This window comes from Diadema antillarum, unplaced genomic scaffold, assembly GCF_040938485.1.
Source record: "Diadema antillarum isolate AM-2024a unplaced genomic scaffold, OU_Dant_1.0 seq00001865_RagTag, whole genome shotgun sequence".
Taxonomy (NCBI): Eukaryota; Metazoa; Echinodermata; class Echinoidea; order Diadematoida; family Diadematidae; genus Diadema; species Diadema antillarum.
Genome location: NW_027272535.1, coordinates 430,674 through 456,654, shown reverse-complemented (window position 1 = coordinate 456,654; position 25,981 = coordinate 430,674). Strand labels below are relative to the sequence as shown.

At 38.5% G+C, this 25,981-nt stretch overlaps 1 pseudogene; it reads left to right on the top strand.

Annotated features, from left to right (window-relative positions):
• Positions 1 to 1,563: 1,563 nt before the first annotated feature.
• LOC139712851 (uncharacterized) overlaps positions 1,564 to 25,981 on the top strand; it is a 30,621-nt pseudogene continuing 6,203 nt past the window's right edge.

Genomic DNA, 25,981 nt, shown 5'->3' with positions numbered 1-25,981 from the left:
TATAAAACATTTTCTCTCATGAACTCGTACTTAGAGCATATTTGAAACTTATGCGTCCACCTGTGAATCCAAACAATGAAGCAGCCGAAGTTGAAGGCATATACAAGACTCTGACTCAGAATCAGATCAGGACATCTAAGAGATTGGAGAACAAAATGACAACCGAGAATATTTCGAAACCTTTAATGAGTTGTCACTTAAAGACTCGCTGCTTTACCCCCTGTGAAACGTAGAATTGCTGCGTCACTGACTATAACAATTGATAAGGTTATTAGCTGAACCGAGGAAATAGTGCTACCGTTCAAGCCCTCAGTCACCATACATCAAATGCAGGGTCCATGATCAAATGTACTTAGGAATCATGGGGTAGATCCAAATAAAGATGATCTGCGTGACATAAATAACTAATTGACAAACGAGAATACTTCGAAATTGTGGAGCAGAAGAGAGTGCCATTTCCGGTTCTCCTTCAGAGCCCCAAGGTGTCGCAATTCTGCCACAACCACGAAATTATTCTTTACCGACTTCCCCCGCATGCAAGCCACGTCATCCAACCATGCGATGTGTCGCTGTTTCGGTCGTTGAAGTCTGCGTGTGGTATACTGTGTATGTGTCGCCGAAAGGCAATGACGCTTTCAGCACAGCGGCGAATTTGTGATGAAGACGACGTTCTCATCTGTCTTTCGGTTTGCGCGGGAAAGAGTCACGGCGAACAAGGAGGAAGCCAAAAGCGGATTTAGGGCAGCAGGGTTGTACCCCTTCACGAAGGGCTACAACAGGAAGCATCTCACTCCTTCCTCCATCTACACCTTCCCTGCACCCTCAATACAAGACGCTAATGCCAGCGATCCAACTACTTCAGCGGGGGATGATACAGCAAGCATGGCACCGTCATCTTCCACCACAGCACCGTCATCTTCTACAACAATCTCCCCTTCCACCCTGAATCATAATCCGATACCCAACCCAACTTCCCGACCTTCGTTCCACCATCACTTGAAGACTATATCCCTTTCCCGAGAGTGGATGTCGTGAGAAAAAGATAGAAGAGGGAGCAGCTCCCTGAAGTGATCTCGGGAGAGCAATTCCTAAAGTTGGTGGCGGCGAAAAGGCAAAAGAAGGAAAAGAGCAGAACAGAGAACATAGAGAGAGGGAAGAAGAAAAAGGAAAAGGAACAGAAATCAAAAGAAAAGAAGAACAGTAAGAGAAGAGGAAAAAAGGAAAATGTAAGAGAAAGAGCGCTAATTAAGACGATGACCACTATGTGTGCCCCCAGGGCACTTCCCACTCGCGGGACCACGAACAATACCTTTATTCCTTTTATTTCCTTATTTCCCTTTCTCTCCTTTTGCAGAATGCCTTTCACGTGCGTGTTCTGGTCGAACAGAAACTGTCTAAAGAAAAGATGGCGGAGCACGAGGAGCAGCGACACGCCAACAAGAAGTCGCGTCGGGAGCGCAGTCGTTCTCCCATCCGAGCACCTACCGATTTGCGAGCACCAAGATTTCACCCATCAAGGACCCGCGTACACGCACCACCAGTCCCACCCCTGATGCTGTCCTAATGGACTTGGAGGCCGGCCTACCTCCAGAAGTGGCAAGGGAACCACTTCCCCCGTCTCCAGCTCCAGCCCCTACCCCGGAAGTCGACTTCAGTCCTGCTAGTCCAAAGACTCGGAGCCAGCCCCCGAAGACGTCCTCAGCCTCGGAGGAGACGTGTCGGAAGAAACTATGCATTTCGAGAACCAGGCGACACAAACCATGGACCCTGAAGATCACAAGCGGGGAGACTGTTAATAGGGTAATTGAGACGGCGCACCTCCCTTACGGTCAGTTCTATACACGTTTTCAGTATAAAGTTTTCAGGAATTAAAGAACCCTCCGATTTTGGTTTGTCTATTTTTGCCGTTTCCTTTTAGCTCTCCGTGTTTCTCGTCGGATCTTTCTTCTCTCGTTATCCTGCCGCGCCTGTGGGTATTCGCACAATGTTCTTATATTACGATGTGTACATATACAATGAAGTTATCTCTGAAGGATGCATGGATCTTCCTACAACGTCCTACCGTATCTATCTGTTTCCATCCACCTTTAATCTTTCTTCTTCTTTCCTTTCTTTCCCTTCTCTTTCTGTCTCTCTTCTATCCTTCAGTGCATGTGAATCTTTTGCAACGCCACTGAATTTGATGTTTGATGACTCAAGTGTTTAGATTATTAAACATTTCTTCGAGGAGACCAAAACTTGTTCACACACACACACACACACACACACAAAATATCGCCGGAATGTGGTGAATAGAATGGCTTATTTAGTAGGTATTAGCAGTTGCCTGGTTGTTCCTGGAGTAACTATTTTGACGCACATTCTCATTTGAGGTTTATGGATATGGATTTCTGGTATGTATTGACTTTTTGGAGTGTGCGTGTAGTTTTTGGTCTTTGGTGTGACTCGAGAGGAGTTTATTATCGGATGGGTGTATATAAGGGCCCACATTCACATATCATTTAGGAAGCGAAGGCTGAGGTCTGTCAAATGCCCGTGTTTCATTCGTCAAAGTTGCGACTTTGATATTGGTTTGATTGTATATTAGTATAAATTGGAAATGAAGTGAAGTGTCCCAGTTTTACACTTCCGTTAATTGTCTCTTCGAAGAAATTCACTACTTTATAAGCATGAAATATTTAAGTTCAGATGAAATTTATACATGTACTTATAAATGCGATTACGCATTTCAGAGAAGGGTTGTATAACGAGCCAACCTCGTTGTGTAAGTCAAGTTTTAATTAAAGTTTACGACATTTACTGTTATTCCTGATTTATCGCATTTATAGCTTATTGCTGAAATTGTTTTGTTTGGATTCGTGTATAAAGTCTACGTATACATTATGGGTGGATCTACATTTTAGCAAACGTACCTGATGCATTATAAGGCATTGAAATGATAGGAAATGTCACTTTATTATTGTTGGCCAGGAATATCCTGATAATTGAACGAATTAGTGAATTAGGAATATGCAGAGATATGGAATGTGAATACAATGTAATGCCCTTTACGAAGAATCCAAAACACTGTCAATAGATGCGCGTACCGCGTAGTTATCATTCAGGATTGCAGACCTTCCCTCGTTCATTGTCGTCGATGTTTTGGCCGTCTATTATAATTCAGATTCAAAATTTCCTAAATTCACCTTCTCTGAGAAATATAAGTTGCAAATACAAATAAACGTTTACACAAATTAGGCTTTGGTGATAGAAATTAATGTTATTATTCTTCGGAAGCTGACCTGCAAATGGTATGAGTTTTAATGCGAGCTTCGGCTTTGAGTCGCGAGATGACGTAGGAACGTCAAGTTTTTGATTTATGTCCTTCGTGAGTGAAAAAATACTGCTATTTTGTCGATTTCAGAAAATTTCAGAGACATTTATTCTCTAGGCTATTACGTATCTAGTCACCTGGTAAATCATTCCCAATTTATCAAAACATGGATTTTATACTATAGAAAGTGATATATGTGGAGATAATAAGATATTTGCGACGTTAAGCAAGCACAGAATTCACGGAGGGTACAAGTTTAGCGCTTAAAGCATATCGTAGCTATCTCCGCGTAGTGTTTCCCTCGACGTCCGCATTAAGTCTAGTTGGTAACGAGCGAACTCTATGCTCACTCCTCAACCTGTCAACACACTAAATTATAAACTTCTCTCCGTGGCTCCCTCATATCTCCACGATAATAAATTTAGAGGAGACTCCTGGAGTTCTACTCCAGGTAACGAGCCACTCTCTGCTCACTCCTCAACACACTTAGCAATCCCCCCCCCCCCCCGCCATATATTCTCACGTAAAATTTCAAATTACTCGTAGGCTATACTTTATATCTTCTGGCAAGCTCATCATGCATACTCTACCAGAATATAAGAAACATGCTTTATGTTAGCTTCAGGAAATCTTAGGGATTCTGGCGATTCACTAATTGGGTCCAAACTAGGCCCCACAATTCGGAGTTCAGAGGATTGGATTCTGACATTGGAATTTACGAGGTAATAGGCATGCATGAAAGCTGAATAATATAGGTTAAGATTAGGATTGCTTCAGGCGTATAGTCACATACACGTGAAAGAGTACGAAACAGTGGAGATTTTTGTTGGAACCTTGTGTAAAAGAAATGATAAACTTTTTTTTTGTTTTGTTGAACTTAAAATCTGAGTTTTGCAACCTGTGTCTTTGTTTCTGTGTACGACTCACTTGACTCAGTTTCTATTTTCATACACCGCACAACCCCACTATTCTAAACATACATACATACTCTGCACAGATACTCCTCCCCTTTATTCCATCTTCCCTCCACGGTCATTTAAACTTTGGCCAAATAACTCATCCCCACCAAGGCTTCGTTTATAAGATTTTTCGTGCCGAGAATCACTGTTTTGAAACACTGCTTTGAAACACGGTTTTGTCAGAACAGCGTTTATAAGATTTTTCTCCCGAGCGTGTCGGGCGCGCACTTTTGTGATCGCGATATCGGTTATAACGAACTTGAGCCGAATTACCTAGCTGGCGATCGAGTGGGCTGCAGCTGATGAGCTAGCAGCTGAACTATAGTCTATATAATCATTTGCAATTTGCATGCACTGTTCTAATTCTGTGCATAAGCTAGGCTGAGCTGAAGAAGACATGTCCCAACACGGCGAGAATACACGCCATCATGAACATCATGATGTTCATTCATTGATTAATGTTGGTCATGATGATGGAGGACAACCCAATTCCAGTGTACACGTAAAACGAGCCGGAGATCGGGAGGAGCGGATTCCTCCCCACCGCTTAGGCTTAGCTTCAGGAGAATGTTACGCCATCGTTATTATCGTCAGTAGCGGCACTTGCCACATTGGCCCTATAAGAGTAGTGTGATGTAACGTTAGAGTATTGCCATAGGCCCTACGAGGCTACGTATTAATATCGGCGTGTGGCTGAGCGATACACGCGTGTGTCGATATCCACTGCCTGTATTCTATAAAATTCAAATTAGATAACTCTAAAGAATTATCCGATACAAACTTTTGTTTTGGTCTGTCACAGTGTCAGTGTCATGTCACACAGCACGTGCTAAATTTCAGTTTGATACTAGGCCTATTACTAGTATAGTGGCCCGTCTAAAATTTAGGAATGAAAACAAAGCCTTCAAAGGCTCAAATTTCAAAAGTCCCTACGCAAAGGTCAGGATGAATCTATTTTCCATCAAATCAAACTAGAACAGCAGAAACAGAAATAGAATGAGCTACATCTTACCGTTTATAGCAACAACAGGGGATCCAGTCGACTGACGCAGAATCGATATCGAGGATGTCACTCTTCTTTGGCCTGGCCTTGGCCCCTCTTTCGTCATCATCTGATATCGACATGGAAGCTGAAGGGGCATCTGGAAGGGAAGCTCGAAGGTTGGGTCGGGCACCCGGAAACACATTCAACGCAAAGCAATTATGACGTCATTTAAACAGTGTTTGAGATCGCGGTCGCGTTTATATATTTTTTTTTTTAACACTGTTTCTACAGAAACACTGTTTGAAACGCACTATTTTGTGCGTTTCAAAACACTGTTACAGGTTACGGCTATTTATAGCGTTTGTAAGATTTTCTTTTTCTTACTAGAAACACTGTTTTTGGCCAGAAAAAAAAAAATCTTATAAAGTACCCGAGACTAATAGTTTCCGAAAGGTCGGTTACTCCGTATGTTTTACCGCTTGGACATTTTCGGCTTAACACCTCCTCGCCCACGGAGTTGATCAGTCTTTCGGGAAATACACTCACCACATTACATACTAATATCTCTCGGTTCAGCGCCCTCAACGGCAACAACCAAGGCGCCACAGCTGTCCGCCACAATTGAGCTTATAGCTGTCTTAAACTTACTTTCTTAGACAAATAGCATTAGGGAATGCCGACGGCACATATTTGAGAAAATATGCGTAGCCAGCAAGCCAAAATTTGTCTTAGCCAAGATGAAATTCTTAGTAAAATTCTTAGCCAATTATTATGGAATAAGAGCTTCGGCTAAGGATTTTGTTTTAGCTAGAAAATAAGCAAAATGGCTTAGCTTTTCTGACTTTATAGCATGCTTATCAAGTTTATAGAATACCGGCCCAGGGCGTAAAGGATTGTGCAAGTTTTCCGTGGTTTCGGCAATAGACTATTTTCTTACCCAGTTCAAAACGGTGGAGAGTCTACATGATTATAGAAACCTTAAGGTTTGCTCAGATATGGTGCGCCGAACCAAGCTACGCCACTTTTTTATATGAACGCACATTTCACACGTCAATGCTCAAATAAAAGAGATTTTGCTAAACGTTGCGCAAATTCTCATGACATCGCATCTTTCACTAACTTTTAAGACTTTGATTGGTCCTTAGCTTTTTTGCCACAGTGAGGCTAAGATGCTCCTTGTCTCAGTGTTTCAGTTTTTGTTGTTTTGTTTATTTTTCTTTTCTTTGTTTGCCGCCTCATATCCCGTTGACCTGTGCATTTAAAATGTTGCCGGAGTTTGTCTCATAATATCTAAACAAGCCTTTATGGGGCGTTTCAGGCAGGCAATTAGAACTCAAAGTACTTTGGTATTCTACTATGCAATTAATTTAAGAGCTTACTGAATTTGCGTTTTCTACTTCATACAGATAATAAATTAGAGAACTGGGGAAATTTTCTGTTTTCTGTTCAGCTATATGATTATATTCGGGTCACTTCCTTTTCAAATATGTTTCACAGATGACCTCTTTGGATGCTGTCAATATTTTTTTGCTCACTTAATGCCTCTACCAGAGTGATGTCCTGATGACACCAAAAATGTTGCTCGTGAGTGCTTTTGAAAGTCGAGCCTTGAACTTTAGAGATTGTGGGCCACTTATGAAGGCTAAAATTGAATTTTCCCGTTAATCAGTCACGAGTTCGAGAAAAGTGTTAAATTTCAAAGCTTCTTTAAAGAAAAATTAAGTATGAGTAAGTTTATATGGTAAAGTTATAGTGATCGTCAAAATTGGATAAGAGTCCCTTTTTAAGCCTCCGTCAATAAGTGGTAACGCAGCCGTTTTTGGTTTTGGGTATACTTAGAAGTCCATCCGTCCGCGAGCATGATAACTTGAAAATTGTTAATCATAATGTGAATAAATCGTGGTAAACCCATTTATGACTGACTCAAACTAATTACATTTTGGATCAGATTAAAAGTCACAGTCGAATTTGTCTAGGACTAGCTTCATACATTGTACAATCATTTTTCCATTGCTGCAGTCTATAGCCTTGATCACTATCTTGAGAAGGGAAGAAGAAGCAGATGCAGCTCTACTTGTTGGCCAAAGGACATCAGGATAACATAAACCCATATTACGTCATTGTGACCATGCACTTGGTACTATCCTGCCCTGTAACTTTCAAACTGCCTTTGACACATTGTTCAAGGCACACTATTTGTTTGGTCTACAGTAGGTGAAACCTCTCAACTTTGGGACATGCATGATGCAGAAAACAATCTACCAGTTAGATACAAAAAGCACTTTGGAATCACGAGTACATATTGTACTCGTGAACTGAGATCTAAACCTGCAAATCCAAAATGAAGCGATACATTCCTTGAAGGAAACAGTTTCCCACTTAAACTCTGGTTTTTTTAACCATCTGCGTTTTAAACAAGGACTGAGTGATGGACAAACAATGACTCGTATGCGGTCAGCTGGGATCCTGTGCACGGACATAATTTCATGCGTTCGGTGGTTTAAGAAGACATTAAAAAATCATGACTGAAATTGTGACGGTACATACACTCCAAATACAATTCTACAGCTATACGTTTTAGGAACAGAGATAGAGACAGATGGTATATAGTTAATGATGAATCAGTATGCATCGTTAGTTGATGACAGTATTGATGAACAAGAATATTTGTAAAAAAATTACAATATTGGATATTGTTGCTTTATCAATTATCCACAATTAGAAATTATAAAATCAATTTTGATTCTGCTAGAAGTAATGTCTAAACAGACCACCGAATTGATGAATACGCCATGGGACTGAGTCACGGCCCCGAAGTATGATATCGATCATAAAGAATCGCAAACTGTGTTGGATATGTAGAAAAACAGAAGAAATTATCATTTATCTAAAAGCATGTCCATATGGGCAGAGTATCGAACATCTAAACTTGTTTTGTTTTTGTTTGTATAAAGTAGCTCAATATTGACGTGCTTAGCTTATCATTTCCTTCAGCACTGGGCCTAGCTATCCAAAACATCAGAAAAATCAAGTCCAGCGAACACTTCTTACTATTATCATTATTATTTATCTATTTATCTATTTATTTATTAATCTGTCTTTTTATCTATCTATTTATCTATTTATCTATTTATCTATTTATCTATTTATTTTGACAAGTGTGTCCAGTTTCAAACTGGAATGGTCCATATATGCTGCAATAATTACGTACACCGCACCTCCCCGCCGGTGCGGACGCGATCGCCAGCTAGAGTGCAGCCCGATAAGGCTGCTATCCGTGCTTTCTAAATTTCTACCTGCGACAAGAAGCAGACGTGAAGTGAAAGCGAAGTCATAATGTTTCCGAACGCATTGCGCGGTGTTATTTTGACGCAGCCCACTCAATTATTGCGCAGCAATTTTGAAACCGACTCCCAGTGCGAGTAATGCTTTTCCTACGTGCATTCCTAATCTATCGTACAATTTGTTTGCTGATGTTATTATGGATTTCTTTTTTTTTTCAGTAATATCTGGAAGTTTTCAAATCCTCAGTGAAGACCAGAAAACCACTGCGCTAAAACAGTCGAGTCTTATGCGTGAACGTTCGTTCTTTATGCGCAATGCTATAATTAGAAGGGTGTCGGTTTCAATGTACAGTAGGGAGCTTTAGATATTTGTGACGGGGACGTTCAGGGCGAAAAAAAAAATCGTAAACGAATCGAGTATCACAGTCGATCTATTCATAGCTTGCGTGTCTGAGTTTTCACTACGCGTTCTGGGCTCTTTTTTTCTTTTTTTTTTTTACGTCCACACAGTTCACGACATAGAGAGCAATTTGATGCACCGATTATTGGGGCGCCATTTTATTTCATAGGTTGCGTCCTAGCGTACCTCAGCACGCCACGACGCAAGGAGTAAGGAGAACGTCCAGCTCAAGCGTCGTCTCAAGATTCCAAGCTGCAAATCTAAAGCTCCCTAATGTCGATGTGTTGGACACCTGCAATAATGAGGAGCGTTAAGTTTTTGACGACGGATGCTTTCTACGACGGTTGAAAACTGTAACTGGACCGTCGGGTATATAATAGTCTCCGTTCTGCAAAATATCGTTTCGATTTTTAGGACGAGGACATGAAAAGGTATCACGTGATCAATTTCATCAGGTGACGAGGAGGGACTACAAAATGGCGAACCTTCACAGGGTTCGAGAGTGCTTGCTCTTTGGTCATTGCTTGGATATCATCGATAAAGAGGAATTCATGCTCCTTTATGATGTCAACAAACCCACCAACACCGACTTTAGGTACTTCGACTACGAAACTTTCGACCTGAACAATTTCAACGATGATGAATGCAACTCTTATTTCAGGTAGGCGTAGCCGTAGGCCTCGCGATATGCGAGGCAACTGCTTGCGCTAGAAAAAAAAAAAAAAAACACCCCAAAACAAAAAACACAAAAAACAGCCACACAAGAACCATATACTGCCGCTTACAAAGTGCTTGCAATATAATTTATCATCCACCTAAAGGCTTAAACTTACCAGAAAAATAGCTCCAAGCACGTCTTCGCAGGTACCATGGTACCATCCATTTTGGCTTACCTTTATAACGTTGACCGTTGACCTGTGTACTAAAAATGTTGACGGAGTTTGTCTCATCATATCTAAACGAGCCTTTATGGGACATTTCAGGCAGGCAATGAGAACTCATAGTACTTTGGTACTTCAAATACATGCAATTGATTTACGAGCTTAATGAATTTTCGTTTTCTACTTTATACAAAAAAAAAACACACACACAAAAACAAAACTAGAGATTGGTGCTCGGCGGGTCGCGCAGCCGAGCACATGTATCCCCCGAACCCACAGCATTATACATCATCGCAATATATAGAGCTCACACAGAAATACCATAAATAAATACAGTTATCATGGCAACAATGATCCTATCCACATTTTGCCTCTGGGTACCAGATTTGATGACAGTAATATGATGCCGAGGTGCAACTCTGCAGAATCTAGAGTATCCTCTGGTAGTACCTGCGAGGGAATACAATTATAGAGTATTAAATCAGGATGCATTGTAAACTTAACCCTCTTCCAGTATGCGATTGGATGAATTTGGGATAAAAATATTATGGCAATAGGTGACAACAGGTATCAATGCAGACACTTTTTTTTTTTGGTTTTGTTTTCACTTCTGATATTTCATTGTTTTGTTAACTGACAAAGCGGGTTCCATGACAAATGCTGTGATGACAAATGCTCCCGCAAGGAATCCAAGTGTTGAAGCGCACATAAAGCTTAACGCTTACCTTAATCCAAATCTTTATTCTGCCTTGAACCTAACACCCAATTATACCCATGGAGAAGAAACGCAGCCGGTAGAGCGCTCACAAGGAAATCTCTATTGCCACAAAATTCTTGTTACCATGGCAACGATGTCTCCGACGACACCAAGAACAATATGCGTCTTCGTCTCACCATAATACACCTTCATGCCAAATTTGAAGGTGATCGAAAAAGACCTGCAGCCAGTATAGAGCGCTCGCAAGCAGACCCTATTGGATTTACCTTTTCATGTATAAAGACTGAACAAGCGAGGGCGCCATTACCAAAAACCATAGGCATCTTTGTCGTATCATAATACCCCTTCATGCCAAATTTGAATACGATCGAAGAAGGACTGCAGCCAGTAGAGCGCTCACAAGCAGACCCCATTGAATTTACCTTTTCATGTATAAAGACGGAACAAGCGAGGGCGCCATCACCAAAAACAGTAGGCGTCTTTACCATAATGGACATTCATGCCAAATTTGAAGAAGATTGGAGAAAAAAAGAGCAGCCGGTAGAGTGCTCACAAAGAAATCTCTGTTTTTTCCACAAAAATAAAGACGGACCAAGCGACGGCGCCATCATCAAAACCCATAGGGGTTCAAATTTGAAGATGATCGAAGAAGAACGACAGGGTAAGCACTATTTGGGCACCCGTCCCGCTTCATCATGAATATTCATCATCTACATGTATCCGTAATACCGTGAAAATACATATTTTTTTTTTCATTTCCCGGCGAGACGTTTTAACATTCCCCGTTGATGCAATTTTTCGAGATTTTTACATTTCCCGGCGGCGTGTTTTTTTAGACGGCACAGATTGGGGCATGGCGCGTGTTAAACCTATGGGACACGTTTTTTCCTCCTCTGAATAGTGCCTGCGGGGTGAGACTAGTCATGATTGCACTAGTCATGAGTCAACTTTCGACCAATGCAATACCGTATGTACTGTCTATAATACTATAGCAGCGCAGCGCATAAACGCCAGCGCAGATGTTGATATTCGCGGCAAAGTATAAGGCTAACACAGTATGATTGTACCTGTCTTTAAATGTGTCAACAATGTGTTTAGACACCATTCCTGCTCAGTTAAGGTATAAAGTTTATTAGCAGAATAGTGTCATATTTCTTCTTTTTTGGGTAGTTTTCGACTGATTTCATTTTGCACGGTGATTTTTTAAATAATTTTCCATAATGATAAGTAAATGCATTGTCATTGAGAGTAGTGCAGTAGAGATCCGCACAACACAATAATGGGCATGATGCCATGTCCATGATAATGGATGTATGACTATATCAAAGTCTAGACTCTATGTTACATGAACATGACAAGCAGTCCGCCGTATGCCAGTGAAGTGGCTTTTAAACCTAGTCTACCTAACTTTTTCTAAAGTTAATGGGTAAATGCTTAATAATTAGTAAAACTGTAAAATTATTAAAGTTAGGCCCTGGGTGTCTGATTTGACATGTGACTTGTAGAAGACCTAGCCTAGGGCAAGGCTATGTGTGAACAAAATATGACTGAGTTGGGAGCAAAGTCTGAGCCCCTTCTGAGCGGCAGAGTTTTTGGCTGGATGTGAATTCAACGCAATTCTGTGGGGTGATCTTAAAGTTTAAACTTAATAAGATTTCACATGAATGAAGTTTGGTATGTTTTGGTAGGTAAAATGTATCTTTTAATACTTGTCTTTAATAGTAGGATAAGTAACATAGCCTTAACTGTGCTTTAGGTATATGAATAACAGGATCAATCAGTTCAAAACTTTAATTCTAACGTTTAATAGGTGACTAACCAAGTTAGGTATAGATCTAGAGTCTAGATCTATTTCTAGAGCTAAAAACACTATTGCACATCTTGTGTGGAGATTTGTAGGCCTATGTGATAAGTTGTGATAATGATGCTGGAGGATTTTTCCAAACAGTTGGGGCAGTAGTTTGGCATCATGCTATCTGAATGGGACTAATGAATTATTACTTTTCCATATTAGAAAGCCGTCAAGTAGAATAAACACAAGAATAGTATAAACAGGTATTAATATTCGAGTAGCTTTTGTCCCATAGGAGGGGATGAGAGAAATATAATTTATTTCATTTATGGGTACCGGTATGAGATAAAAAAAAAAAAACCATACAAACAAATTAAGGACGTGGATTTATGGGACATTCATTGTGCTGTCATTCAAATAAAATGATGACTTGCTTTTGTGTAATAGCTGTATCAAAATGGCACTCTATTATTTCAGTTAAAGGCACAATATTTTTATTTCACAAAATAAAATGCACACTTGTTTCACTTTGATTAAATGTTAATTACCGGTACAGCAGATGTCTATGGACAGGTATGGCATAAAGCAAGGTTTCAGTGATCTAAATACATGTATTTATATCACTGAAACCGTGCTTTATGCCATACCAGAGACTCATGTAGCTATGCTTGGAATAAAATTCTATGTTGATTAGATAGGTCACTTGCTAATAGTACCAAGCTTGACAATGAACCCTATAGCAACAGGCACTTATACATGGCCCATGATATTTCAGTCTTAATGAAACGAAAATTGAACACTTTATCTGAGAAGGTAGAACGTAAATGACTTCTTCAAACCAGCTAGTGTGATGCATAATTGTACATAGCATGCTCTATCGCTACAAATTACAATATTAATATTGTGTAAAGTACGCTATCGCAACAAATTTTGTAAACACTCGGAATCATTTTGTACAAGTATCACCCCTGAATGGCTCGTATGCATGCAAAGTCTGCGCGTTGCGAACTGCCCATGCATGCGTTGCAGCGTGCACTTATGGCTACGGCGTCGCGTACGTCCCACTTAACCGGGGGGCCAAAAGCTAAAAACAGAGGTCGAGTTGCACTCTCTCTACAAACTAAGTAGACCATGCTTATTTTCAAGTTTTTATTGTAACACACAACATTCCACTGGTCTACCTCAAAAAAATTGTTGCGAAAGCCTCCAAATCCAAGATGGCGTCCAAGATGGCCGCCATATTTACTGAATTTGTTATTTAAATGATAGAATTAGATAAAAACATCAGATTTCAACAAATGTGATGTCATATGAAAGAGAATAAAATTTTCTACAAGTTGATACCATTTTTGTGGGTTATTGTGATAATTGGATTGAGATTTTAAGGGAAAAACACTCATTTTTTGATATTTTTCTGAAAAAAGGAAAATCATGAAAATGCTTGATTCAGCATAAATCAGAGAAAGACTAAAGGATTATCTTGAAACATTTCAAGAATTTTGTTCGACATATAATTAATATTTGGAGAAAATTAGGGGTCAGTACCATTTTCGGTTGAGGAGTTATAATGTCTCAATCTTGAAAACTCACTACGTAAAAATGGCCACTTTAGTTGTGATCAAGACCTTGTTGGTCGTAAAAAAGTCTGCGCGCGCCAAGACTAATACACGCACCACTGCCACTGGCGCTTGTAGCAGTGCCAGTGGTGCGTGTAGTAGTCTTGACAAATGCAGACTTTTTCTTTGACAAACAAGGGTTTGTGCCTGCAAACTAACTTTTCATACCAAGTGGTAGCTCAGGTGATACTGATCGCTATTATTTCAAAGTAGATTGTTCTGAAGCAGATGAGATGAAGCAAAAAAAAAAAAATTCAAATAGAGGTAGTAGCTTGAAACTTGGCACCAATCTTGTTATAGATAGTTTAAGACAGAATTTAGATCAACCGCTCAAAAAAAAAAAAAATCAAGATGACAGCCATCAAAGTTGACATAGTGTATTGCGCCAAATGAAATGCATTATTTCGTTTTTGATACAAATTTGTCTGTTGTGCTATCTTAAACCATTTTAAGTTTTTATGGACACATTTTTTAAACCAGTTATATTCTACTCTCCGAAAAAGAAAAAACAAATCGAGTGGAAGTTTTTACTTTTGATGTGAGGAGTGAATAACAGAAAATGGTGAATTTAGAGTGAAATTGGAGTGACTTTTGAGTGAAAATGTTCATTTTCACTCATTTTAGAGTGACCTTAGGCAGAGCTCCACACTAACTTTCATTTTTGGTGGCCCAAAGGCAAATATCCGACCTTTTTTGGTGGCCCGATCAGGCCACCAAATTCTTCATTTCTGACATTTTGGTGGCCCGAGGTGCGTTTTTTTTTTTTTTTTTTTTGTGGACCCGGGCCACCGGACCACCGTTAGTGTCGAGCCCTGCCTTAGGGATCAGTCGTCACTCTTCGAGTGATCCCCGAGGTCACTCTAAAATGAATGAAAATGAACATTTTCACTCTCGAGTGATCCTGATATCTAATATAGGAAAACGTCTACCAATGGCGTAAGTTCAGATCAATTGTGACACTATAACCCACATGAAATCAGCCTAAAAACAATGTAAGAAAAATATGATAACGGAAAATACAGTTTCAGCATGCTTATTTGTAAATGTGAATATACAGCACGAATAATCAATTTGGACAATTTTATTCGAACAATATACTGAAAAGTAATTACGCACAACACATTAAGAGCAAAGTTGAGAAATTGCCGCCATGTTGGATTTTTTTTTTTTTTTTTTTTGGGGGGGGGGTTCGGATCAGAAGCTCTTTCAAGGACATCTACGGATCAGACATTATTACACATATACCATCATCATTCACGTTTCTACCACAGCAGAGCAACATACAAGTAAAAAAACACATCTTTGATACAGAAGCATTTCTTTTTTTATCAAAGATTGGGCCTTACCCTAACACTGGAATGAGCTCCACCCCCCCCCCCCAAAAAAAAAAGACCCTCAATATGGTTTACACTAGTACAATATCGTTCGGATGTATAGAAACATGTAATAGACAGCAATATAAGCAGATTAAAAAAACATATCAAATTATAAGTTATAAGTTGAGATAACTTTGACGCAACACACTAAAGGTATTGTTTACCATTGGGAGAGATATCACATTCGATTTGTATGTGCAGGTTAGTTGTATTACAAAACATTCTACCATGTAAAAAAAATTATAATAAAGCCTAAAACATACGGAGATATCACCATTTCTGTTCAAGAAACCATAACCATGATAACTGTTGACATAAAAAAAGCATTCTTATCAGATCTATTTAGTATATCTAACAATATTTAGCATTAATTATACTGATTTAAGTTTGTACATTAATCCCTAACTCACAGTTTAGAACTAGTTTGAGGAATTAAGTAAAGCTGGGTTTTTATTTTACATGCACTAATGGCAAATAATGCCTTGAACGACAACCTCGATTAATTACCGCCATCTTGAATTTTGTGTGGATACTATTTTTATCGCTAAATATTACACATTGGCAAAATTTGTGCCAAATTTTAAGCTCCTATCTCTTTTTGGAAAATACTTTCTGTTCAATCTTGTCTGCCTCAGAACAATCTACTATGATGAAATGCTACAGTATAGCGACCAGCGTCACCTACCACTTGGCATGAAAAGTTAGTTTGCAGGTACTTGCAAGTCACCAGACCATTACAGTATTACATGTGTGACCATGTAAACACATTGTAAGCAACATTTATAATGCATAGATATAATTTTTCAAGTTTTAGATGTTAACTTGTCAGCAGTGTATGATATTGCCTGTAATTCCAGAAATATGAATTATGTCTCAATCTCAGTAAATCTCAATCTCAATCGCAGGTTTCAAAATAATTCTTCAGTTCTTCTTTGATAAATAGTAAATCATGCATTTTTACATTTCTTCCTTTTTTCAAAACAATATAAAATATGGATCCCCCCCCAAAAAAAAAGAGAAGCAAACAATCCCCCCCCCAATATATCACAATACACAATTAAAGTGGTATCAACTTTTAGAAAGTTTTACTCTCCTTCATATGACATCAAATTTGTTGCAATCCAATGTCTCTATCAAATTTTAGGTTTGAAATGTTAATTTCAATAAAATGGCGGCCCTGTTGGACTGTATCTGTACTTTGCAACAAATCTACTGAGGTGTACTTACGGAACATTGCTTAGTATGCTTAATATTATGTATGGTCTTGATTATAGAGAGAGTGGAACTCGAAAAGTAAGCACGATCTTGAATTTGACCCTCTGTTACGTCTTTGGGAACAGATGCGTGTAAATAACATATTATGTAAAATGGGATTTCAAGTTTGAGACATTATAACTCCTGAACCAAATACAATACTGACCTCTAATTTTCTCCAAATATTGATTATATGGGAAAGATGTTAATTTCTGCATGGTTTTAATAAACATTTTTAATTTTATTTTTGTAAACTTTTTAGAGAAATATTCATGGTGCATTCGGAAAAATGTCTCCATAAAAACCTAAGATGGTTTGAAATGGCATTAAAATGTTCAGAATATATAAAAACCATATAAATAGACAGCAAAACAGACAAGATTGTATCAAAATTGAAATGATACATTTACTTTGGCGCAATACACTATGTCAGCTTTGATGGCCTGCAATCTTGAATTTTTTGAGTGATTGATCCAAATTTTGTTTTAAACTTTCTATAGCAAGGTTGTTTCAAGCTTCTACCTCTATTTGAAAGATATTTTTTTGCTTCATCTCATCTGCTTCAGAACAATCTACTTTGAAATACATTGTAATAGCAATCAGCGTTACCTGAGCTACCACTTGGTATATGAAAAGTTAGTTTGCAGGCACAAACCCTTGTTTTTCAAAGAAAAGTCTGCGTTTGCCAAGACTACTACACGCACCACTGGCACTGCTACAAGCTCCAGTGGCAGTGGTGCGTGTAGTAGTCTTGGCGCGCACAGGCTTTTTTTACGACCAACAAGGTCTTGTCACAACTAAAGTGGCCATTTTTACATAGTGAGTTTTCAAGTTTGAGACATTATAACTCCTGAACCGAAAAAGGTACTGACCCCTAATTTTCTTCAAATATTAATTATATGTCAAACAAAATTCTTGAAACGTTTCAAGATAATCCTTCAGTCTTTCTTTGATTTATGCTGAATCAAACAATTTCATGATTTTCCTTTTTTCAGAAAAATATCAAAAAATGAGTGTTTTTTCCTTAAAATCTCAATCCAATTATCACAATAACCCACAAAAATGGTATCAACTTGTAGAAAATTTTATTCTCTTTCACATGACATCAAATTTGTTGAAATATGATTTTTCAATCAAATTCTATCTTTCAAATAACAAATTCAGTAAATATGGCGGCCATCTTGGACGCCATCTTGGATTTGGAGGCTTTCGCAACAAATTTTTTGAGGTAGACCAGTGGAATGTTGTTTGTTACAATAAAAACTTGAAAATAAGCATGGTCTACTTAGTTTGTAGAGAGAGTGCAACTCACTCGTTAAGTAAGCGACTTTTTGGGGTTTGGCCCTCCGGTTAACTGCACTGAAGTAATTTTAGTTCAGTGAGTGCTCACCACAGAACTCTAAACACGTGTTTAGAGTTCTGTGGTGCGCAAGCGCACATCCGCTATTAGTCTGTTTCAAGACCCCTTTTGAAGAAATGCCCCAATCTGTGCCGTCTAAAAAAAAACACGCTTCCCGCCGATACGTTTTGCACGTGTCCAGCGTTCTGCCATTTACTAGCACAGTATCTTACTGCCTGATGAATATTCATGATGAAGCGGGACGGGTGCCCAAATAGTGCTTACCGAACGACAGCCAGAAGAGCGCTCACAAGCAGACCCCATTGAATTTACCTTTTCATGTACATAAAGGCGGAACAAGCAAGGGCGCCATCACCAAAAACAGTAGGCCTCTTCATCTTACCATATACTACACCTTCATGCCAAATTTGAAGATGATTGGAAAAGAAACGCAGCTGGTAGAGCGCTCACAAGGAAATCTCGGCGGCGGCGGCGGCGGCGGCGGCGGCGGATGCGGCGCGACGAGGCCAAATCCTGCCTCTGCCAGGGTGATGTGCTGATGACACCAAAAACGTTACTCGTAAGTGCTTTTGAAAGTCGAGCTTTAAACTTTAGAGATTGTGGGCCACTTATGAAGGCTAAAATTTTGAACTTTCCTTTAAATCAGTTACGAGTTCGAAAAAAAAATGTTAGATTTTATAACTTCCCTTACGAAAAATTAAGTACAATTTATATTATGCAATTATAGTGATCATTAAAACTGGATAAGAGTCACTTTTAAAGGGATAGTACAGTTTTGGTGGAGATGAGAATTGGGTTTTTTAACTTTTTGCGAGATACCAAGAAAACACTTATGATATAGTACAGAACATACCATTTTAAGAGGAATTCAAAGTTTATTTGACGAAGATCGGGTTTGGAATGACTGAAACATCAAAAAACAAAGTAAAACAAAGCGATCATAATAAAGTGTGGGTCCCACACTTTATTAGAATCGCTCCTTTTTGATATCTCAGCCATTTCAAAACCAATTTTCATCAAATAAACGTTGAATTTGTCATAGAATTACATGCTCTTTCACATTTTATAAGAGGTTTCTCATTATCTCATCAAAAATTGTTAGAAACCTGAAATTAGGTCTCAACCATAACTGTACAATCCCTTTAAGCCTCCGTCAAGAAGTGGTACCGCAGCCATTATGGTTTTGAGTATAGTCCATCCGTCCGTGAGCATGATAGCTTGAAAATTGTTAATCATATGCGAATAAAACGTGGTTAACCCATGTATGACAGTGTCAAACTAATTACATTTTGGATTAGATTAAAATTCACGGTCGAATTTGTCTAGGACTAGCTTCATACTTTGTACAATAGGTTTATATTTCATTGCTTCAGTCTGATGCTATACTATAGCCTATAGCCTTGATCACTATCTTGAAGAGGGAAAGAAGCAGATGCAGCTCTACTTGTTGGCCAAAGAACATCAGAAGGATACCATAGACCATGGTCAATATTACATTAATTGTGACCACTCGGTACTATCCTGCCCAGGGAATACCTTTCAAACTGCCTTTTACGCATTGTTCAAAGCACATTGTGTGTTTGGTCTACAGTATTAGAAAACTCTCCACAACTTTGGGACATGCATGATGCAGACGACAGTCTCAGTTAGATACAATCATCAAAAAGCACAATGGAATCACGACGAGTTCGTGAACTGAAATCTAAACCTGCATATCCAAAATGAAACGATACATTCATTGTAGGATACAGTTTCCCATTAAAACTCTGGGCCTTTTTAACTACATGTAATTGCGTTATAGATTAGGACTGGGTGATGGTCAAACAATTAGGCGGTCAGCTGGGAACCTGTGTACAGACATAATTTAATTCGTTCAGTGGTTTTAGACGACATTAAAGAATCATGACTGAAATTGTAAAGGTCCTCCAAATCCAATTCTACGGTTATGTGTTTTAGGAACTGCTATTAATGATGAAACAGTATTCATAGCTGATGACAGTATTGATGAACAGTTGGTAAAAAATAATTCTGGACATTGTTGCTTGATCAATTATCCACAATTCCAAATAGAAATTATAAGATCAATTTTGATTCTGCTAGAAGTAACGTCTCAACACACCATCGAATCGATGATTTCGCCATGCCCATGGAACTGAGTAATGACCCAAAATTATAATATCGATCATTAAGAATCGCGAAATAATATATTCGATATTATTTAGAAAAAAACCTAAAATTATCATAAGTTTAAAAGCATGCCCATTTGGGCAGAGTATAACATATAAGCATCTTTTTACAAAGTAGCTGATAGCACAATATTGACGTGATAGCCTATCTTTTCCTTCAGCACTATGCCTGTTTATCCAAAACATAAGAAAAATCAAGTCCAGCGAACACTTCTTATTATCACTGTTATTATGTTTTATTTATTTATTAATTCATTTGTTTATTTTGACTAGCGTGTCCAGCTTCAAACCGTAATAGTCCATAGCTGCAGTGACACACTGCACCTCCCCGCCCGCACGGCCCGCGATCGCAAGCTAACGTTATCTAGAGTGCAGCCCGATAACTGGATAAGGCTGCTATCCATGCATTCTAAATTTCCGCCTGCGGCACGAAGCAGACGTGAAGTGGAAGCATAAACAGCCATACTGCAATTTTGAAACCGCTTTTCCTATGTGCATTAATAATCTATGGTATAATTGGTTTGCTGCTGTTGTTTATCATCGATTTTTTTTTTTCAGTAATTAATATTTGGACATTTTGAAATCCTAAGTGAAGAATAGCATACCACTGCGCTTTTAAGGGTGTGTACAGTTCTGGTCGAGGTGAGATTTAGCTTTTAGTTTTAACATTTTGCGAAGTATTCAGAAACCACTCTATGAGATGTCAAAGAGCATGCAATTCTAAGGGTTATCAAAAGTTTATCTGATGAAAATCGGTTTTAAAGTGGTCGAGATATCAAAAAAAAAAAAAAAAGGTGAAAACAAAGCGATCCTAATAAAGTTGTGGCCTGTAGTCTTTTATTATTATCACGTTTTTTGTGTTTTTTTTTTATATCTCAGCCATTTGAAAACCAATTTTCATCACGATTCAAATAAAAGTTGAATCCTTCTTAAAATGTCATGCTCTTTCATATTTCATAATAGGTTTCTCATTATCTCACTAAGCAAAGGAATATTAAAAAAAAAAACATGAATCCCCACCTCAACCAGTGCTGTACAGACCCTTGAAGATAATCATGCGAGAATGTTCGTTCTTTTATGTGCAATGCTATGTAATGAGGTGTGTCGGTTTCAATGTACAGTGTCGATGTGCTGGACACATGCGTAGACGGTTCTAACGTTAAAGCGGGGTTCCCACTATCGTGCGATCCATTGTGAACGCCACGATTGGACATTCGTAACTGATCGTGGAAAATTTGTTGAACTCGTCTGAAATTTCACGTTTGGATACGAGGTTATGCGAGTCAATACGTGTCGGTACGCTTAGCTGCGATATGGTCACGATTGGTCTATTTCAAGCGATACGATCTGTCACGATCTGGTCTGCCGTTCAAATACGATCCGACAGGATTGCCCTGATTGAGTTCACGATTGGTACCGATCTAACATGACCATTACGATCAGGATCCCCGATCTGGTACGTGCAGCAACGTACTGATACGTTCTAATACGAATACCGCGAACCAATACGGGCTGCTGAGATAAGATACGATATCTTTTACGATCGGGATCAGAAGCGACCCCCATTTAAGGCGCGATTGGACCCGAATGGGAATATTATAGTCCGGCTGACGATGGATTTCATTGTTTCCCTTAGATTATGAAGAGTGATTAGGCCTATTAATTTTATCCACAGCCATTGATGATGGCAAGGCTTGACAAGTTGACGATGATGACAACGTAACCTTTGCAGTATTGCTCATGACGATTATGTTATCAGAGAGAAAGCAGCACCCAGGCCAGCCATAACCTCAGATATTCCCTCGTCTAATAGTAAACGTAAAGAAATTAATAGATTATTAAATCGACATGGTCACCCTCCCCCTTCACAAAAAAAAAAGAAATGAAATAACGAACCCAAATGTATAAGATCAGATGATTGCCCCTCTTCCCCAGGCAAAAAAAAAAAAAAAAAAAAAAAAAACCACGGCAAGACAAAATGACCTTTCTCTCCAATACATGAAGAAAATAATTATATGATGAAATGGAAGCTAGGAAAGAGGATGGGATCATTTTAAATGTTATGTAACATAGTATTATGTGTTATATACGCTCGATATAAGAAAGTTTGCCGAATGGATAGTATTCCTTGTGTTCGATTTCATATTCGCAAAGTGTATGTATCATATGCCTTTTTATTTCAAAATGTCGTTATCTCATTGGTTATTGAAAGTTTGGTTTATTCGGCTTGATTTTAATAGTGTTTTACTTCACAATGTTTAACATAACTGATACACACACACAACAGTAAAGTGACTCCCTAAACAAAATGATGTCGCTTTTAAACAAAAAAGGAGGTTTACGCAAAATTATTTCGTAGGGGTATATTGCTACACTTATTGAATAACTAACTGTGAAAAATAATAAGAGTGATCTTCATTGTCATAATCATACGAGTGATCTCACATCCACGACAATGGTCACTTTTACATTTGCAGTAATAATGAGAGTTGAAAATAACAATTTTCCTCTAAAATTATGCTCTACAAAACATACAAAAAAAAGACATTGAAAAGTGTCAAAATAGATGTAAAGGGGTCAAACGATGGCTGATGAAACAACAACTCTTAATCACTATGTACAATACACAAACAGCAGGATACTGCACCCCCAAAAAGAAATACTCTGTATTATATTTTTAAAAATTAACCATTTGCCTTTGATATGTACCCATTCAAGCACGATTCATTAAAGTATTCTCATCTTTGTACTGACGTTAGTCAATACGTGCAGACATACAATTGCCATTTTATTTTTGCTCATTTTTTGTTTTCGTTACAAAAGTTATCCCATATCCTGTTTTGTGTGTCTGTATAATGGTAAAAGCAACTCATTAATGAAAACATCATTAACATAATGTATGAAAACATCTAAAAATCTGTAATACATCTTCCATGTTATGAAACCATTAAAAAAATGATTTTGATAATGTACCTTAAATATTACGACAATTAAACCCCACACCGTCATACAATTTACCGTTTGGAAATAATAATCTAAAGATGCAGGCTACCACCTATCAGAATGCAAAATAAATCAATTTATGTGTAAAATAAGGGCAAATGGGCAAAAAATGATAATAATAATAAGCGGAAGTGAAGTGACAAAGTCGATCCCGATCAACACGATTTAGAAGCACGATTAGAAGAGATTCGCTGCGTCTGGATACGATCCTAGACGATCTGATGCGATGATCACGATCAAAAACTAATCGTGTTAATCGTAGAAAATTTTTGAACCGTCCAAAATTTTCCTACGATTAACGCGATTGCCACGATTGACCTTGAGATCTGATACAATCTGATAAGACCATCACGCTTGCTGCACGATTAAGACCACGATTTCAATCGTGGCGCCAATCGTGATAGTGGGAACCCCGCTTAAGCGGGGTTCCCAATATCGTAAGATCTATTACGAACGCCACGACTGGAAATTCGTAACTGATCGCGGAAGTTTCGTTGAACTCGTCTGAAATTTCACGTGTGGATACGAGGTTATGCGAGCCAACACGTGTTGCTTCGCTTGGATGCGATATGGTCACGATTGGTCTATTTCAAGCAATACGATCTGTCACGATCTGGTCTCCCGTTCAAATACGATATGATAGGATTGTCCCGAATGAGTCCATGATTGGTTCCGATCTACCACTATCATTACGATCGGGATCCCCGATTTGGTGCGTGCAGCTACGTTCTGATACGTTCCAATACGAATACCGCGAACCAGTGCGGGCTGTTGAGATAAGATGCGATATCTTTCACGATCGGGATCAAAAACGACCCACATTTGAGGTGCGATTAGACCCGAATGGGAATATTATAGCCCGGCTGACGATGAATTTCGTTGTTTCTTCAACTTCTGCAGAGTGATTGGGCCTACTATCCACAACCATTGATGAGGGCAAGGATTGACAGGTTGAGGATGATGAGAACGTGACCTTTGCAGTATTGCGAATGACGATTACGTTATCATCAGATAGGAAGCATCACCTAGGCCAGCCACAACCTCAGATAGTCCCTCCTCTAATTTAACCTTTTAAGAAATTAATAGATTATTGAATCGACGTGCTCATCCGCTCCCCAAAAAAACAAACGAATACACAAGATCAAATCATTGCCCCATCTTCTCCAAAAAAAAAGATCAAGACAAATGTTTTCATCTTTCCTTGAAATAAAAGAAGAAAATGTGATGAAATTGAAGCTAAAAAAAGAGGATGGGATCTTGTTGAATGCTAGCTATATGTGTTATAAACGCTCAATATAAGAAAGTTGGCCAAGCTGATAGCATTGTTTGTGTGTTTGATTTCATATTCGCATAGTATTTATCATAACTATATGAATTTTTACTTCAAAATGTTGTTATCTCCTGGTGTATTGAAAGATTGGTTGGTTTGGCTTTATTTATTGTTTTATTTAACAGTGTTTAACAAAACCGACATACACACACAACAGAAGGTAATTCCCCTGAAATAATGTCACTTTTTAACAAAAAAAAAGTCTTAAGTAAAATTATTTCGCAGGAGTATTGCTACACTTATTGACTTTCTATGTGAAAAATAATGACAGTGATCGTTATAGTCATGAACGAGTGACCTTATATCACTTTTCAAAGGTCACAAAAGTTACTTTCTGGGGTATATGGAACATTCTGCTTCTGGTGGATGTTTCAGTGGTGTTGTTATTTTATTTTTCATTGTGCCACCCCTCCCTTATTCAACCTCGCGGAATACAAACATATACGACTTGCGAGTAAAATAAGGGCAAATGGGCAAATGTGCAAAATAAGCAAGAGAGTAAAAAGTCGATCCCGATCAACACGATTAAGAAGCACGATTAAATAAGATTTGCTGCGTTTTGATACGATTAATTAAAGACAATCTGATTCGATGATCACGATCAAAAATTAATCGTGTTAATCGTAGAAAATTTTTGAACCGTCCAAAAATTTTCTACGATTAACGCGATTGCCACGATTGACCTCAAGATCTGATACAATCTAATACGATCTGATGAGATCACCACGATTGCTTCACGATTAGGACCACGATTTCAATCGTGGCGCAAATCGTGATAGTGGGAATCCCGCTTTAGCAAAGATCCGTAGACATCTAACGTTTAACATACCTAGGATCTTTTGCTAGAAACCGATCGGCCCTAGAAGCTAGCGGTAGTGTAGGGGAAACAGTATTCGGTCAGTCCCCGGTATTCGGTCAGCCAGCTGTTTCAACAGCTGTCACATACTCATGTAAATGCATGAAATGAACCACGAAACAAGAACTACACATTCCAACTGTCCGAAGGGCCATTCTCAGATTAAGTGTTCAATTCCATGTGAGTAAAACCGAAAAATCAACCACAAAGTAATACATTCAAAGATGTGTTTTCGGAAACTTCAAAATCGGTCAAATACGAAACAAAAAGTGGAACATTCTAAATGATGGCCATTCATTGAGTAAAAATGAATTGAAATAGAGCATCATATATGATTTTTGATCACCAATCAGATACGTTACCGCAAATTTACATGTTGTAATGGACTCCTAACTCTGAATTAAATTTATTGTTTTGATCCAATTTCTGTTCAGGAAAAGACATCTGTCCCCCCTAAAGATATTGGGGTTTTTCAAGAGGTAAAGATGTTGTCATCCCTTGCTAATTGGTAGAAATTATTTCTGTGTGGTAGGTTGAAATATGCTTTTTGCTGAAATGAAATATAACCTTAAGATTCACTTTGTATTTTTAGCAAATTTCGCTTACAAATAAAGTTTCGAATCCCACAAATCATGCAAAGGGAGCGATCCGATCTGGAATTTCCACAG